Source organism: Telmatherina bonti (assembly GCF_933228915.1).
Source record: "Telmatherina bonti genome assembly, chromosome: 16".
NCBI lineage: Eukaryota > Metazoa > Chordata > Actinopteri > Atheriniformes > Telmatherinidae > Telmatherina > Telmatherina bonti.
In genome coordinates, this window is record NC_136614.1 from 25,192,289 (window position 1) to 25,208,741 (window position 16,453).

Here is a 16,453-nt window from a genome sequence, read left to right on the forward strand (position 1 = left end):
TTGTTGTCAGAAGTGTTTGAACTATGTGATAGAATAAGATGAAACTCATGAGGTGCCAAAAGCATGAAGAAGAAATGATCTCATCTGACTTAGGAGAACCTTTGGATTCTCCAGGTGGATGTGGAAGATGTTGCTTGGATGACCATATTAAACCTGCTACCGTGACATGGTGTTATATCAGCACCAAGACATGAGATGGTGGAATGAGATGGTGTGGAAATAATGTCCAAACTCACTACTAACATTTTTTAAAATTATTTGTAGACGTAATATAAACCGTCTTGAGGTATCCAAACTACAACCTTAAGGAAAGTATAGCACGATGACTTTACCAGTTCATTCCCATCTACTAATAAATGCATACAGAGTTACATCATCACACTTTTTTTGAAGAACAGGACTGTCTAAAGAAGTTTGGTTCTTAACATTAGTTTCCCTCACAGCAAACGTATAGTGTTTTTGAACTGTCAGATTTTAACCTGTGTTTGTCAACCAGCAGGAGTTTTTCCCTTGATCCCTTCAAAGGCAGTCTGGAGAATTCTCTGGTGCAAGCTCAGGATGAGACCAGCTGGGTTGTTGCACACTTCACTTTGTTTAGAACGGGTTGATTGTGGAAGTACAGCAGACAGACTCAACCCTCCTAGCCCACTTTTTCTCTTCTATTAAACCGACACCCTTTGAGACACAGTCAGGTGCATCCATGACTGTATTTCCTTCAGAAACATACAGATAGTGCTTCTCAACAATGTGATGTTATTGATCCAGGACATCGTGGGCTTTCCTGGCCTTCAGATACTTTACAGAAAATAACTCATATCTTAATCAATTTCCATGAAGATCCAGGTGTGTGTTTATTTTAAAAAGTCTCTGGGGATTTTGTCAAATTTTCTTTCATTGAGCAAACCTGAAACTGCTGCATGCACAGTAGCTTCACTGGCTCTGAGTATGCGCAAACACTGAGCTCAGGCTTTGTGTTCTCTTACACTTAAAATGTACACACAACTTCAAAACTTTGGTTTGAAGTTATAGCTTCCAATTAGCCTCCGTTGTAAAGCTGTCATCGGGTTTGCATCAAGGTTAAACGAGGAAAGGGGAGCAGATGTGAGAAAGTCTATAGTAACAGTCATTTAGTTGAGAAAGTCCTTTATTTACATGACCATTCCTGAAAGCAGGATAAATCCACTGATTTATTTACCAGCAATGAAAAAGAGTCTTCCTAAACACTTTTTTTTTTAGTCAGTAACCGTTTATTGACAATCCCACACTCCTAAATTGTATCTAATGTTATTTTGTTAAAAGGATCTTGAGCGCCTTTCTTACTTGAGAAATGGACCCTTAGGACAGCTAGCGGCGGTGCGTTTATGAGTTGCACTAATCAAACTGTGGGTTAAAAGAAGTGATTCAATTACTTTTGTGGGTGACACGGCTTGCTTGCTTTTTTTTCTATTAGTCTAATGGGGTGGTGTGAACAAAGAAAGCCATGCAAGTGGAGCTTTGTCATTGCACTTAAGAGAGGTGGGGCCTTCGGGTTTTTAGGAACAACATAATTTGTCAAACATGCGCTTTTGGTTTTGTTGACAAAGAAGCACAACATCATTTCATATAACAGAATTGTTTTTCTTTCTTTTAGCCGGGATCATATATACAAAGTTTTTTGTGGTGCCGTAACTTCCTTCTTTTATATGAAAAAGTATTGTAAATATGTGCTTTGTTGTGAAAGTGACAGCTTTATAGTAATTACAAATAATATGAGATTACTTTTGTTGTCACAATTGTTCAAACCATTATCCTTTTAAAGAAATACACTTAGACTTTTACATGTTGAATTTAGATGAACATCTGTTACAAATCCCAATGATTTTGTTTTTCATAGCTAGCATGACATATATAGCTTCAGCGTATACAGTATATCTATCTATATATATCTATTTGCTTCAGCTGTATTGGGAAAAAAAAGAATGTTTCTCTTTGTTAAATGTGTTGAAATCAGAACAAACACTTCCCAAGCTGGTGGACACATGTCTCCACCTTGACCTGATGCATCGTTATTAAAATAAAATACAGTCATAGACCTTCTTCCATGAAGAAAGAAAAAAAACAAACTTTTTCTGTTAAAATCTCACAGCGAAACAATCAGTCTAAATGCATCACTTTTAAATCCTGAGCACCTTTTAGGGAAAAAAAATACTTCTCTTTGATATAGCAGTTTATGGAAAGTGGGAAGGCTTTCTGTTCTTTAAATTCAAATATGGTGATTATTGACATGTATTTCTTAACTTTTCTACTTTTTGAAAATTGCATTTTGAGCCAAAGCATGTTTACAGTAAGGACAGAGAAGAAGCTTTAAAAGTATGACATAAATCTGTTACAAGTTTTCTTTGTGTCCTTTAACAAAAAAAAGACAACTAAGAAACTGGAAAAAATTTGAAAGACGCTTAGTCATGTCAGACAACGGATATAAAATGAAGCATCAAATGCCAAACTAACTAAAAAAAGCTGGACTGTAGATTTCCAAAGCAAAAGTCACACAACTAGACCAAACAAACATCACTATTTGATACATGAGGGAAAAGAAGCGATTTAGTGGAGTTCAACACTTTTTTTTTTTTTTTTTTTATCCCAAACAGGTTGCTCAGGTGTAGGAGATCCCAAACAGGGGAATATAATCTGTTAAGCTGAGCAGACTCATATCACATCTAGATGTGCTCGTCGTGGTGTGGTTGCTATGTGGTTTGCAACAAAGAAAATCTCTCATCAGAATCACAGCAGCCGGTAGCTTGGTCAACACGCTGTCTCTGTCTGATCTACATCTTGGAGTGTGGCGCTTCCTTCTTGTAAACTGGTCGGTTTACTGGCACTGTACATCATGCAGGCCTCTGTCAATGTTGTCATCAAGCAGGTGTTTCAACTCCCCTCAAGTTCACCTTTCCTGACCCCGGCCATCAAAGCTTGCTTATTTCCTGATGGCACCCCGTCCCCTCCACAATACCAGAGAAAAAAAAGATAATGAGGCTAATTGACTTGGGTAATTTTTGTGCAATTTCCTTTTTAATGGGCATTGGTTTGATGCCATTTGTTTGGTAAATGGCATGTACGCTTAATGGCCCTCTTTGAAAAAGAACCCTCCCCCTTTCTCTCAAGTCCCAAGTGATCTTCAGATCCCGAGAGCGCCTAAGTTAGAAAAGTCTAATTTAGATCTGTATACCCAAGTGGGGTGAACAATAAATGTTGCAGAGACGGCAAATTATGCATGTGTGTTTGTGGAGCAGGCTTTGAATCAGGTTTAAATGCAAGCTGATTAGGAGTCAAAGTGGAGACCGCTGCATCGGATGCTCTATAATCTTGATTGCAGGAATATATGCCTTTGGATAGGTATATTTTTGTTGTTGTTGTGTTCATGGGCCTTTGGTTTAAATTTTTGTATATGTGTGAGCTTGGTTTTTAGAGGTTTTTCGCATATGGAACTATGTTCCCAGGGATATTACCCCCTGAGGCAAAGTAGTGACATTGGCCAGAGTGTGATTTTTGCGGGAGAAACACAGCCCCTACATCATACAGTGGAACACATGGCCTTTCATACACAGAAAATCACACACACATTAGGCCATCTGGGCAAAACAGACTTCAATTACATCCAATTCACCTTGTGTCACTCAAGAATTGAAGCCATAGCATCAATAGAAGAATGCTGGATGCTGTAGTGGAGAACGTAGGCAATAAATATCTTCTCAGCTTACATGCAAAGCTTGAAAAAGGCCACTTCTAAAACCAATAAACAAAAACTGAAAATGAAATTGTTACACTAAGATGAATGTCATGCCAGTTTTTTGCCTGGGCTCTTTAGCTTCAGTGGAAACACTGTATTTGCTGATGTATTGGCTCAATTATCTTGAAATAACCCAGAAACAAATATTTCACTAGTTTCATGATGTCAGAATTATGTATGCAGACGTTTCCCTCAGTGTTCTGGGAAATGTACATCTTGAGGAGGTAGATCTTTTGGAGCTGTACACCAAACCCTTTTCATAGGCAAATTGCTGACATAAATTAATTGAATTGTGTCAGCAGCGATCAAACAAACTTGAATGTAACGAGGCCCTGTGGAGTGAATGCAGCTGAATGGAGTGAACTCAGCAGCCTTCCACTGCTTGTTGATCTTAATCTTTGCTCTTACTAATTTTGGCCCACCAGTTCAATTTTTTTTTTTTTTTTTTTTTTTTATGTCTAAATATGCATGTAGAACATTGACCATTAAGACAAAGCAAAACAACACAACAGAATTAACAAGTAACATTTCTTTGGGAAAATAAAACATATTAACAGCCACTAAGCCTTTTCTCATCTGATACCATCCTCTTAAGCTTCTCTTTTTTTCTTTTCTTTTTCGAACGACCGGATTTAACTTCGAGCGAAATTAAGGTTTACATGACAGAGGAATTAAATAGTTAGGAATTAAAATGCGAATAAACCAGCCACTTAGATCGGAATTAAGTTTAATTCTGAATAAAACTTTGCATTAGGAATTAAATGTTTAAATGGTCGTTTTTCATCAGTAAAGCGGAATTAACTTTTATTTGGAATTAAACGGGAATTAAAACTCCCATGTAAACGTAGCAAATGACAACTTGTAATAGATTCTGAAATGACGCTGCGAGTATTATGTCATACATACTTGGAAGAGCCGTTCCCCACTCAGTGTTTGCTTCTACTTAATGACACATCATCCCTAAAACTAACAACCAATAGCAAACGTTTGCTGCTGGCTGGGTTAACAGCCGCTAAAAGAACAATACCAAGTCGGTGGAAACCACCTCATATATAGTCAGTGAAGGAATGGCTTTTCTGTTACCTTGATAGTGTGCAATTGGAACTCTCTGCAGCTTGTTTACACAATGCTAAAATGTCAAATATTAATTGCTGGTTTACGTTTTCAGAGAAAATTAACAATATGCTGTCAACATCTATGGTCTATTTTAACCTTGTATTTAACACTTTGTGTACATGGTTTATGCATACCTCTTTGTTTTGACCTTAAAGCATTTTTTCACTTTATAAATATCTTATATCTATTGCTGTATCTCTGCGGACATTGTTATAACGGAGGAGAAAACTTCTGACTTGTTGCAAGTTTTTATACTTGGCATAGTGGAAAATGTATGTTTATGTCAAGTAGGAATGGTGCCCACCCCCCATCCCCCAACCCCCCGTTGTCCCCTATTAATTTATTTAACTATATATCTTCTCCTTATTTTGGTTCCTTTTTTATGTTTTCTTATTTGTAAAATAATATTTATCTAGTGACATATATACGCCTGTGTGAGTATCTTTATTTTAGATTTTGCACTTTGTCTTGTCTCCATCTTGGTGGGTGAGTGGGGATGGGTGTGGGAGGGTAGAGGGGACCTGACCTTACATGTGCCAAGGTAAAACTGACCCCCTTGAGGTAGAAAGTTATTTAATTTATTTGTAAATGACACCCAAAATAAATTAAAAAAGATGACAACTTTAAACTTTAAACAGTCCTCTTCATCACACTGTTCCCATTTTGACATTATCAGAACAAGATTAAATTTATTACAAGGACAGGTTCTTGAGACATTAACATCTTATGAAGCAGTATAACCACCACTGTTGATAGCTTTTGTTTCAATAAATCATTTGAGGTTAAATATGTGCTACTGCATAGTTCCACGTAAGTGTCCTACATTGATGATACGTCATGTGACCATAAACCTTTTTCATTTTCCACATTTTACATGATATATATGACTCAAAAAGTAAATGAAATATGCTGTATTTATTTATTTATTTATTTATTTTTGTCTTGTCCAGCATTTAGGCAAGCAGAATGATGGTCTGGATGCTGTGTTCTGCTGAGCAAATTTTCTCTGCCAAGGGAAGCTTTATAGATATAATGATCCCCTTGACTTTCTGATTTTTTATTTTATTTCTATGTTTATTTTGTATTGTTGTTTGAATTGTAGAGTTTGTACTGCTGGACCAGAGAGGACAGACAAAAGACAGAAAGAGAAAGGAGAAGAAACACCTCATAAGAAAAGGGAAAGAGATAAAGGGAGAGAAAAGGGAGAGAAAAAAACAACTAAAAAATAACCCAAAAACAAAAAGAAAGAAAACAACCTACAGATGTATACATACACACATACAGGCACACACATACATATACACACACATACACACGCATACATACACATACATATACACACACGTATACACACATAATATATATATATATACACAAATATATACATATGTACACATATACATATACACATACATACATTTACACACACACCTCTATGCACACACATACACACACATACATACGTACAAACATATACGCACTTGCCAGTATTAACACATATACATACACATACAAGCCAACTTTAGATCATAGTAACTAAACTATGAATCTAAAAAGTTAAATATAAATGAGAAACAAACAGAAATGAGAAAACTAGCTGCTGTTAGTGAATAAAACTGCGTGACGACTTGGTGACTGTGTCACATGCAGAACATGCAGAGTGGAACGTGTTCCGGAAAAGGTGATCATGCCAGTGTGACCCTTCCCACACAAAGGCAAGAGGCACGCCAGGAGTACCCCCGAGACCAGGGCCATCGGCAGCCATCCCCAGGCGCATATGCTGTATTTATAACACCTGAGGTTTTAATGGACACATGCAGTTTTTTTGAGTATCTAGTTCCAAGCACAGACATGATGAAACTTCAGCTCCAGTAACCTCTCCTGATCATTTTTTGTTTTCCTTTTCCTTTAAGCTACAGTTTCACCATCACAACTTCCATCCTGCACTGACTTGAACTGCGTCCCTCGGAGGGCTCATGTCAGCAATGCTTCTAGGCTATCTAATTGATCACAGATCAGTGTCAGGGTACTTTTCCAATTCTCTGTTTGGTTTCAGTCCTGCACACGCAGCACTGTGTGGACATTTTTGTTATCTCTTAGCTTGCATGTGCGATCTTGCTGTAAAGCCTTCTTATCTCTGCCTTCAATGTACTCCACAGATCAATGACAAGCACACAGTTTGTGGGAAGTTCAGGGTTTTTCTGTAGAGAAATCCAGTCATGGGCATGGGCAGCATTGCTTAGACTCACTACATAATCACTATTTGTATTTTGAAAGAATCCTGGTGTAAAAAGGAAGCTAAATAATTTATTTTAATCCAATCAGAACACATTTAAACACAACATAATTTGTGCTATTATTCACACAAATGGGCAGCCATAAATTAAAAAAGCACCTATATATTTACCATTAATAAAAGGTATTGTGCAGGTATTTATGAAAGTTTATTCTTTTCATTTGCTAGGTATTATTATTTGATGTGTGTTTGAAGCTTTGAGGCCCATCACAGCAGAAACAGCCTGATTTTTTTCTTTCCTTCTTTAAGTGTAAATGGATCGTGTAGGGCAGCAGACCCTGGTCACAGGTCCCATGGAGCTGCTTCTGGCCTTAATCAACCAAAGTCAAAATGATAAGTCTCCTTCCTGTCTCCCAGTGCGCATTCTTTTCAATCAGTATCCTACATTGTGAACAAAAATCGTTTTCTCATTAACCTGAAATCTTTTGCTCCATTTTCACCTGGTGCCGGATTGTCATAAAAAAGCTTTGACCAGTTTATTTCCCCTCATTGTTTCTCTCTATTGCTTTTTATGTGTGAAATAAGGAGGAGATTTTCAGACTGGAATGTCTGAAAGGCTGGAAAAATGACAGCTCGTCTGGTGATCGTCTGGATCTGGGTTTTTAATGGAATGGAGAGAAAAACATAGCAGGCCAAAGAGCAACAAGGGGGAGAGCCTTCAAAATGTACATTTCTCATTAGATGGTGAGAAAAAGAGAAAAAAAAAAAACTTTTTTAAAAGTTACACAAGTGATATAAATACTTTGGATGTATTACATGGAAAGAAATATTAGATATTAGCTGTTTAAGTTAGAAATAATGAGTAAGTTCTTGAAAAATGCCATTTTTGCAAATACTTTATCCTTTTTTTATTCAATTTTTTTTTAAATATTATGACAACGTTTTATAACGTAGACTGTTTTTGAACAATAAATCTATCAATTTTAAAAGCTTTTCTCAGCTTGAAGCTAATTATCGTTTGTCAAAATATTTTACATGCTTGAATGAATTTCTTTGTGGGCAAATGCAGCTGCCTGGAGTTCTCAGGTCTGATTAAATATTCATATTTTTAGAGGTTATTTTATCTATGGCAGGGTGAAAACTGCGAACTGGTGTGTATTTATATAACCAAACCACAAAACATTGTAAAACATACCTGCATCATTTCAAATTTCCAGTTGATCACTGGTTTCCAGTGGGTAGTGAAAACGAATGCAAATGGAAAAAAATGATCTTAAATCATTTGTTGCAAATTATGCAGCTTTGTAATGTCAGCACAGCTGCCGTTAGCTGAAACTGCTGCAGGGAAGCTTGTTTATTAAGACTTGTCTAAATAGTTTACAATGTTCCTTATCAAAATATGGCATGCACATTTCAGAAAGGCTCTCGTAAACTGTTCTCTGCCACTTGTGTTCCTTTATGAATTGTTGTTCTTATCTACCTGACACCATGCCCCTTGAAAACACACACTACAACACAATGAGAATAAGGGGAGAAAAGCAGAAAAAAAACTCAACGTGATCTTTTGGTGCCCTTGAAAAGTGTTTGTGTGCCCAAATTCTTGGTTTATCTCTGCACAGTAGTGCTGTTTTGGAATATAAATCAGGGTGCATGCGAGGGTATGTTTACGTGCGTACTGTACATACACCACCTCCTGCCTAATAGGAGCAAAACAGCTCAGTCTGTTGACACTTATGACAGCACGACGGGCCAAATTTACTTTTCCAATATTTTGTTGTAAATAATGCTCGAGGCTGCAGAGAACAGATGACGCTTCGATGCTTAGAAAGTGAAAACGCAGGGAGGCACCTGGAAGCATGAAGTGTAAAAGGTTCTGCTCCATCAAACAGCTGCGAGGCAGATCCTCAGTTGATAGTTTGTTGTTTTTGGCAAACACTTGGCAGCAGCACTAATGATTGAGTTTCAGCTTTTTGGGCAGTAATCTCAGGTGGTGGATTAAAATCTTAACAGCATGCTCACATCAGGAAAGTTTTCCCTTAAACACCTTTTATAGGCTTTCTCTTTTTGTCACAGAGTAACACACTAATATAAAACTGAGCTAATTTACTCCCAGTTTCAGACTATTTCCTGGAACCACAATGTAGCAGCAGATCTGAAACACCTTCTTTACTCCTGGTGGCTCTCCCTCTGTTTAAATCATTAGGCTACAAATCTAGTAGAGCGCAACGAGGGCAGAGGGACTCCATTAATGTCTGGACATGCCGACATATGCAGACAATAATGGAGTGGATTTATATGGAACTTTTCCAGTGCCTTGAAGCTCCTTACACTGGAACTCACACATGGAAAGCTCAGCACCAAGCAGTTCAGGTGGCTTATAGAGCTGGACGTACAGGGTTGTTTGATCCCAAAAAGCTTAGCGCTGATGTCTGGGAATCATAAACCTTTTAAAACAGTTACAGTAAAGCTTAATGTTGTGCAACAGAAACCGGCGTGAGATAAATTATTTTTTTTGTGGGGAGAAAATAGGAAATCGATGCTTTTACAAGTTCAATGGTCACACAGTGGGAAAAGTCTGCTTCTTGTCTCCGAATCTTTCACATGAAATCTACAGACTCGACTAAAGCAGCATGCGAGGTGTTACCTGTGCTTGACTGGGCTGACCTACTCAGCTGTAATATGATGAAGCAGCCCGTCGCTTGCCTCTAATTGCTTGGTGAGCACGCTGGACAGAAAAGAGACGCTGCAAGTCAGGCATCTAAATCCGTCTTAAATAACAAGCTGTGCAAGGAAAATGGTTTGCTTGTAAAAAATGCCTTTTGAGGTCAATCAGTCAAGTTTTCAGATTAAGTTTAAATTTTGCATGATGTAAATATAAAAAGAACATTTTGTAAACTTTCCAGCTTTAAATTCCTAATATATATATATATATATATATATATATATATATATATATATATATATATATATATATATATATATATATATATATATACATATATATATATATACATATATATATATATATATATATATATATATATATATATATACATATATATATATACATATATATATATATATATATATATATATATATATATATATATATATATATATATATATATATATATATATGTATATATATGTTGTCAGAGAAACTCTTGAAACCTGAAAGAAATCAGTGAATTAGAGTTGAGTTAGCTGTTTCACACAGCATATCCTTTTGAAACAATTGCTCCAAATCACGTATGTCTCATTTTGATTAATGACTGTTGCCTCAATATTTCTTTGCCTATCATCTCTTCTTTGCCTTCCCAGCATGCATCTAGCAGAAGGCACAGTGAAGTTAATAAGCGGCAAGAAAGGGCGAACTTGCTGTCTGAAAGCTTCAACACTTTTCTAATAACCACTATTACACTCAATGTGTCTAAAAGCTAAAAGGAAAAAGTGAACCGGAACTAAAATTTCTGTTTTGAAGTTTTACGAGGACTGTATACAGAAAACATGCTCTCAAGTGCTTTCCACTGGTCATGACCCAGGTGCACTCATAAAAAGCATTTTCCAAAACTTGTGCGATTTGCACACACACCCGCTTTCTGAGAAGTGCTGTATGATCCGATTCCCTGTCAGGTACTTTCCTTACCCACCGTTAAGCACTTTTAGAGGGTAAATAGAAAGCAGATGCTGGCTCAAACACTGGAAGCGTTTTAAAGGTTTGGATGTAATCATTTGTGACACACTGTGTTGATGCAGCGGGCCAGACAGGCTGGGTGTGTGCTTTTTTTAGGGAAATAATATGGGATGTTGTTGATGACACTACAGGGATCTTCACCTGTGTCCAATATAAGGTCGGAGCTGGTCTTGAGAGCATCCTGCTACAGATAATAGAAAAAAAAAAAAGGGCAGCTGAGCACGTCATTCCATTTTTGGGTGGGATACTGTGTGTGTGTGTGTGTGTGAGTGCGTGTGATGACTTATTCTGCTTATATATGAAACTCGCTGCAAAATGTGCATTTGACTTTTTTATGTCCGTTTTTCTTGGGTGTTCTTCGTCTGCCACTGAGAGCAGCTCTATCATCAAATGGAAATACACATTGTTCTCATTTAGCTTTGCATGGGAGAGAACAGGCTTGGCACAAAGCTGCAGAGGCCCCTTCTGTTGATACAGAAAGGTCATTTAACATAATACAAGTGATGTTTAACTGGAAACACTTGACAAAAGACATTCCCGAGCTTGCTAGCGATGAGCCGAACATCATGACAATGTTCAGTGAAATGACTGAATTCTGCCTCGGTGTGCTCACTACTGCAGCTAAGTCGACTTTTAGCCTCTTACCCTTTAACTAATCTCGGAGATGATTAGTTTGCTAATTTGTCAGTGTTCGATTTGTAGTTGATAGAAAACATTTGTGCTCCAGACTTTTCTTTTAAACTTCTTAATCTGTGACAGCAGCCATATGTTCACTGTTACCGAATGTAAAAATTCATATCTATTTGCAGTAAATAGGAAAACGTTAAAAGATGAATGACTTTATTGAAGAGACAACTGTTCAATTATAACTGTCAAATACAAATACATGATTAATGTATCGTCTTATATAAATAGATACTTCAAAAGAATTAGCTAATGGTCTGAAATTGAGAATAATAACAGCTGGTTCCAATATGGTGGCTTGTGGTCAGAGATCCATTTTAATTCATCTGTAAAGGCAAAAAATGAATAAATAAAATCAAGAAAAAATAGCAGATGAGACATTTTTGTTCTTAATTTTGAGTGCTGACTTGTTAACCAGTGAATAATGTTTTCACCGCATAAAAAGGATAATTGTTTCCAGTTTTGTACAATGGTGAAGACAAAAGGACCATCTTAGACACTGAGGCGCTATTATCAACACCATAACAGTTCTAAAGACTACAGGTCAATAACTTGGAAATGCCCACCTCAACAATTTATACTGTTATGGAACAGTTTCGCAAACATGAAACTGTTAAGATGAAGCAGTGAGAATGAATGTGATGTGGTTTGACATCAGAAGAGCTGTGTGTTGATGTGGATCAACTTTTCAGCCTGCACCATCAGCTGAGAACAAAAACAAGAAAAAAACTACTTTACTCATGGCTCATGTATTTCTATGAACAAAGTGGTGGCCAAACAATCTGAAAATGGTTTATGACATTGAACTCATCAACCTCAGATTCCAGTTCATGACATGGATTCATTGCAGGAATCCAGTTGTCATTTTCATCACTAAGACACACTGGTTAACTCATAGTGCTGTTTACTTTTTACTCAGCAACCGCAATCTTAATGAGTAAAACAAGTGAGCATCTTCATCATGAGCTTTAGTTTACCTACACGCAGTATAAATGAACTGAAAAAGACCCCATCTAACAGAAGGGCTTACAGACCTTTAATGAAACACTCAGTTTATGTACTGAAAGGGTAGACCCTAATGTTTTTACTTCTGCCTACTTCTTTTCGAACATGTGAATTGCAAATTAGTTTTTTTTTTTATTTGCATACAAACTTTTGATTTTTGTTTGCTTTTTTAGTTTTTCTGATATATCCCATTTACAACTTACACTCTTTTACAATAAATGAATCATCATCATCATCAACACCAAAATGATCTTTACAGGAACCGGTACACTTTGACTCCACTCCTCTTAATGCCAGCGAAAGCTCTACATGCTACTTGGGACATCTACAACAACATTTTAAACTTTCATAGATTTCCACAGATTTCCACAACGGCCAAGTGGATGGATGGATGGATGGATGGATGGATGGATAGATAAAATGGGAGGAAAACACATCACACGTCCCTCGCTGGTTCTCGTGAGCATGCACATTTGTCCAAGCCAAACCATATGAGCAAAATGTCCTCCACAGCATGACAGAGCTTCTATTCAGATTCATGTTTACATCACATTAGGTTACAGGGAATATTGATATGGTTAGGAAGCAACACGGTGAAAGAAAGCTGGTGAAGACCTGTCTCAGAGATATGGCGCTTTCATCTTACCTGAAAATGATTATTTGTAGGTCTGTTCATGGCATTAACTTAAAGCTATAATTGATACTCTGGCTCAGAGACATTTTTCTTACTCTGGGTGAAGTGGTTCCTCGTCCAGATAGTAGTCTATACATTTTGTAATCATAAACAATAAGAAATATAGTTAGACCCCTGAGTTTACTGTAAATCTGTAAACACTCTGACCAGTCCAAACATTCGGAATAAAATGGAGTTATTCATTTCTTATGTTTCTTAAGTTTCTTCTCCCAGCTCCCCTCCTCCCCCTCCAGCAGTGCATACCTGACAGCCACACCCTGCATATAAATAGCGTGTTACGATGAAAATACAAAGTAGTGAAGAAGAAACTCGAAAGGCAAACATGGCTGAGAAAATGCAGGAAGGATTTCCCCGACCCGGCTCGGTTTATTTGCCTCCTCCCGCTAAAGAGTCGAGAAAGAGAAAATCGTTGGTGGAAAAAGCTGCGAATAAAAAAGCCTTGGACCATGCAAGGAGCAAAACCTGAGGGGGAGAAGAAAAGACAGGGTGCCCCTTTCAAATCTTGCTAGCTCCCCAACATTACCTATCCCAGCTTTAAACAAAAATCTTTTTACCTATTCATCTCTATGTTGAAACCCACTTGTTTTTATAAATCTTATGTTCTGGTATTTCAGCATTGCTTTTAATGATTCCTGGGTTCAAAAATGTCTCAAACATCAAGTTCTCCGTGGCTCTGGCATTCTAGAGGCAGCTTAATCCTGTTTTTCTTTACATTTCAACCCAATTATGTTCTTGAAGTAAGAGTAACACAATGGCTATCTTCCTTGGTGCAACACCCCGGGTGGACTCTAGATGTGGGACTTCTGGTTGACATATTTCATCATTTGCACAAACTGAATCGTAATCAATGATGAACTTGAGCCCTTCTGTCATAAATAAACAAGGCTGTTCTTACTGAAAGCAAGACGAAGTTGCGGTTCGAAAAGGGAGCATTGCGTGAAAATATGCATGTGCTGAGTTGCGAGGAGTGATTCTGCAACCTCAAGCAGAATGATCCCATTCCACAAAGAACTTGTCATGGCTGAATCGAATTGTTTAAAAAAGGCCTCTTTTTGGCAGATGGATCAGCATCCCAGCTGGAGATCACTGAACTTTCAGAGGATGTCTGACTTTGAAGTGTTTTGAGTGAAGGAACCACAAAGTTTTGGAAAACTGTGCCCACTGACAAATATCTCAACAGGCTGCACTTAATGTCATTTCTGGATCAGCCAAACTATGTGAATCAGTTTGGACTTCACTGAAACAAAGAAAGTCAAAACATCACTCAGTTTCCACAAGTTGCTGCAAATGGCCACAACTGGATATCATTGACATTTTTTGTTCTTTGGGTTTTCAACCGTTAGCGGTGAGTTCCTGTTATGGTTTGGGTAGTTCAACAAATTTATTAGACACCAAGGATACCCAAATGCAACTATGTTTGTAGTATCATCGTTATTATATTGTGAAATATGTCTGAAGCTGTTCCATCATTCCCTTCCTTTGCACGAGTCACATGAGAATAGCTTCTAAGTCATGCTGCTTGTCTGATTAGGAGCTCGTCCACTCATTCACATATGTTTGGAGGCTGAGATTACAAACCAGCAGCCGTGATCATTCTGCGATTACAGTTCTGTGTGTGAGCGTGGTTAAAGCCTTCTGCAGCACCAGAACAGTCTGCAGACAACTGGTGCACAGTGTCTTCTCTGACTCACAGAAAGGGATGTCCTGGTCGCCGTGCATTTCATGTCAATACATTTACAGTGTATGAAAGTTTTTAAATATTTGCAAATTCACAGTCTTCTAAATTCCCTACAAATGTTATGTTGCTTCTGGTCTGAAGAAAAATTTGATTGTGCGCCAGTTTAGAGCGAGGTGCTCCATTAAACTGAGTTGTTGACAGTAGCAGGCACTAAAGGGCCACTGAGTTTAACTGAGTGGGGAAAGCTGCTTCGTGCAGGGTGGAGTTTGCTGAAAGGTGAGAACAGCAGCAGTTTAGCGCTCACTTGGGGGTTGAATTTTTTTAAATGGGTCGTACCGTTCCACTGCAACACCTGTTTCAGCAGCGGGAAACAGCTTCTGCAAAGTTTTTCCAAAATATTGACAGACACAGACTGCTGTGTCTCTGGAGCACTTGAACTTATCAATTCAATTCAACTTTATTTCCATAGTGCCACTTCACAACAATGTTGTCACAGGGCACTTTACATACACATCATTTCAAGCCAATTCATACATAGCCTATAATAGAAACCTACCGATTGCATCGAATGATGACTAGGATCCAATCCCCCATCCTGAGCAGGCACAAGGCGACAGTGGGAAGGAAAAAACTCCCTTTTAACGGGAAGCAAACCTCAGTCAGAACCCGGCTCAGGGAGGACAGTTATCTGCCTCGGCTGGTTGGGGTGGAGAGGACAACACAGTGGTAGAGATGTACTGTCATTTGAGGATCCTAGTTTAGATGTAATACATAGATGAATCCAAATGAGGAACCTCTGTGCTATGAGGTGATGTTGCCAATCGCCACACTATCATGCAACCCATAGGGCAGATTTAGACTTCCACAACTAAACTAACCTTAGCTACAAATAACATAAATCTATTTATTTGGATTACTTTGGGTAAATTTAGCTTTTAAAGCTAAGTAAAAACACATGCATAACAGGCAACATAGACCAAAAATTATGGCGAAATTGACATAAAAAATACATAAATAAATAAAACTGAACAACACAATGAACACATGTATTTATATTAAGTATTCTAAATGTTAAAATGTCACTTGTAAACAGAAAGCGTTACAGTTTAAACTGCTGCTGATCTTATTTGATTATTTAAATGTTTATGGATATATATTTTGTTGGTATAGCTTTTAAAATTGAAGTAAAGATAATTTTTAATAATATAAAAGATTTATTCATTCAGTGTAGCATGCACAATTAATCACAAACACCCATGGACCTCATGTGTAGTTACAGCTTATGACATGAATACGTGACTCTTGCAACCAGGCTCAGATTTTGAACACTTTAGAACAAGTCTGCCCATCATCTGTGATAAAGGTGTCCTATATGCTGTCCATCAGGATCAGTGCATTAATAAAATGTCTTCCAGACAAAATACAGTATCCCAACTTCAAATAGTACTACATAGTGAGAAAGCCTTCAGGCTGGACAGAAATCTGCATCTTTATAAATAAAGGTTGCAGAAGAATTTATAAATGACTTAACTCTTTTACAACAGATGAAACTTTTTACATGGCTTCCTCAGTAGTCCCCT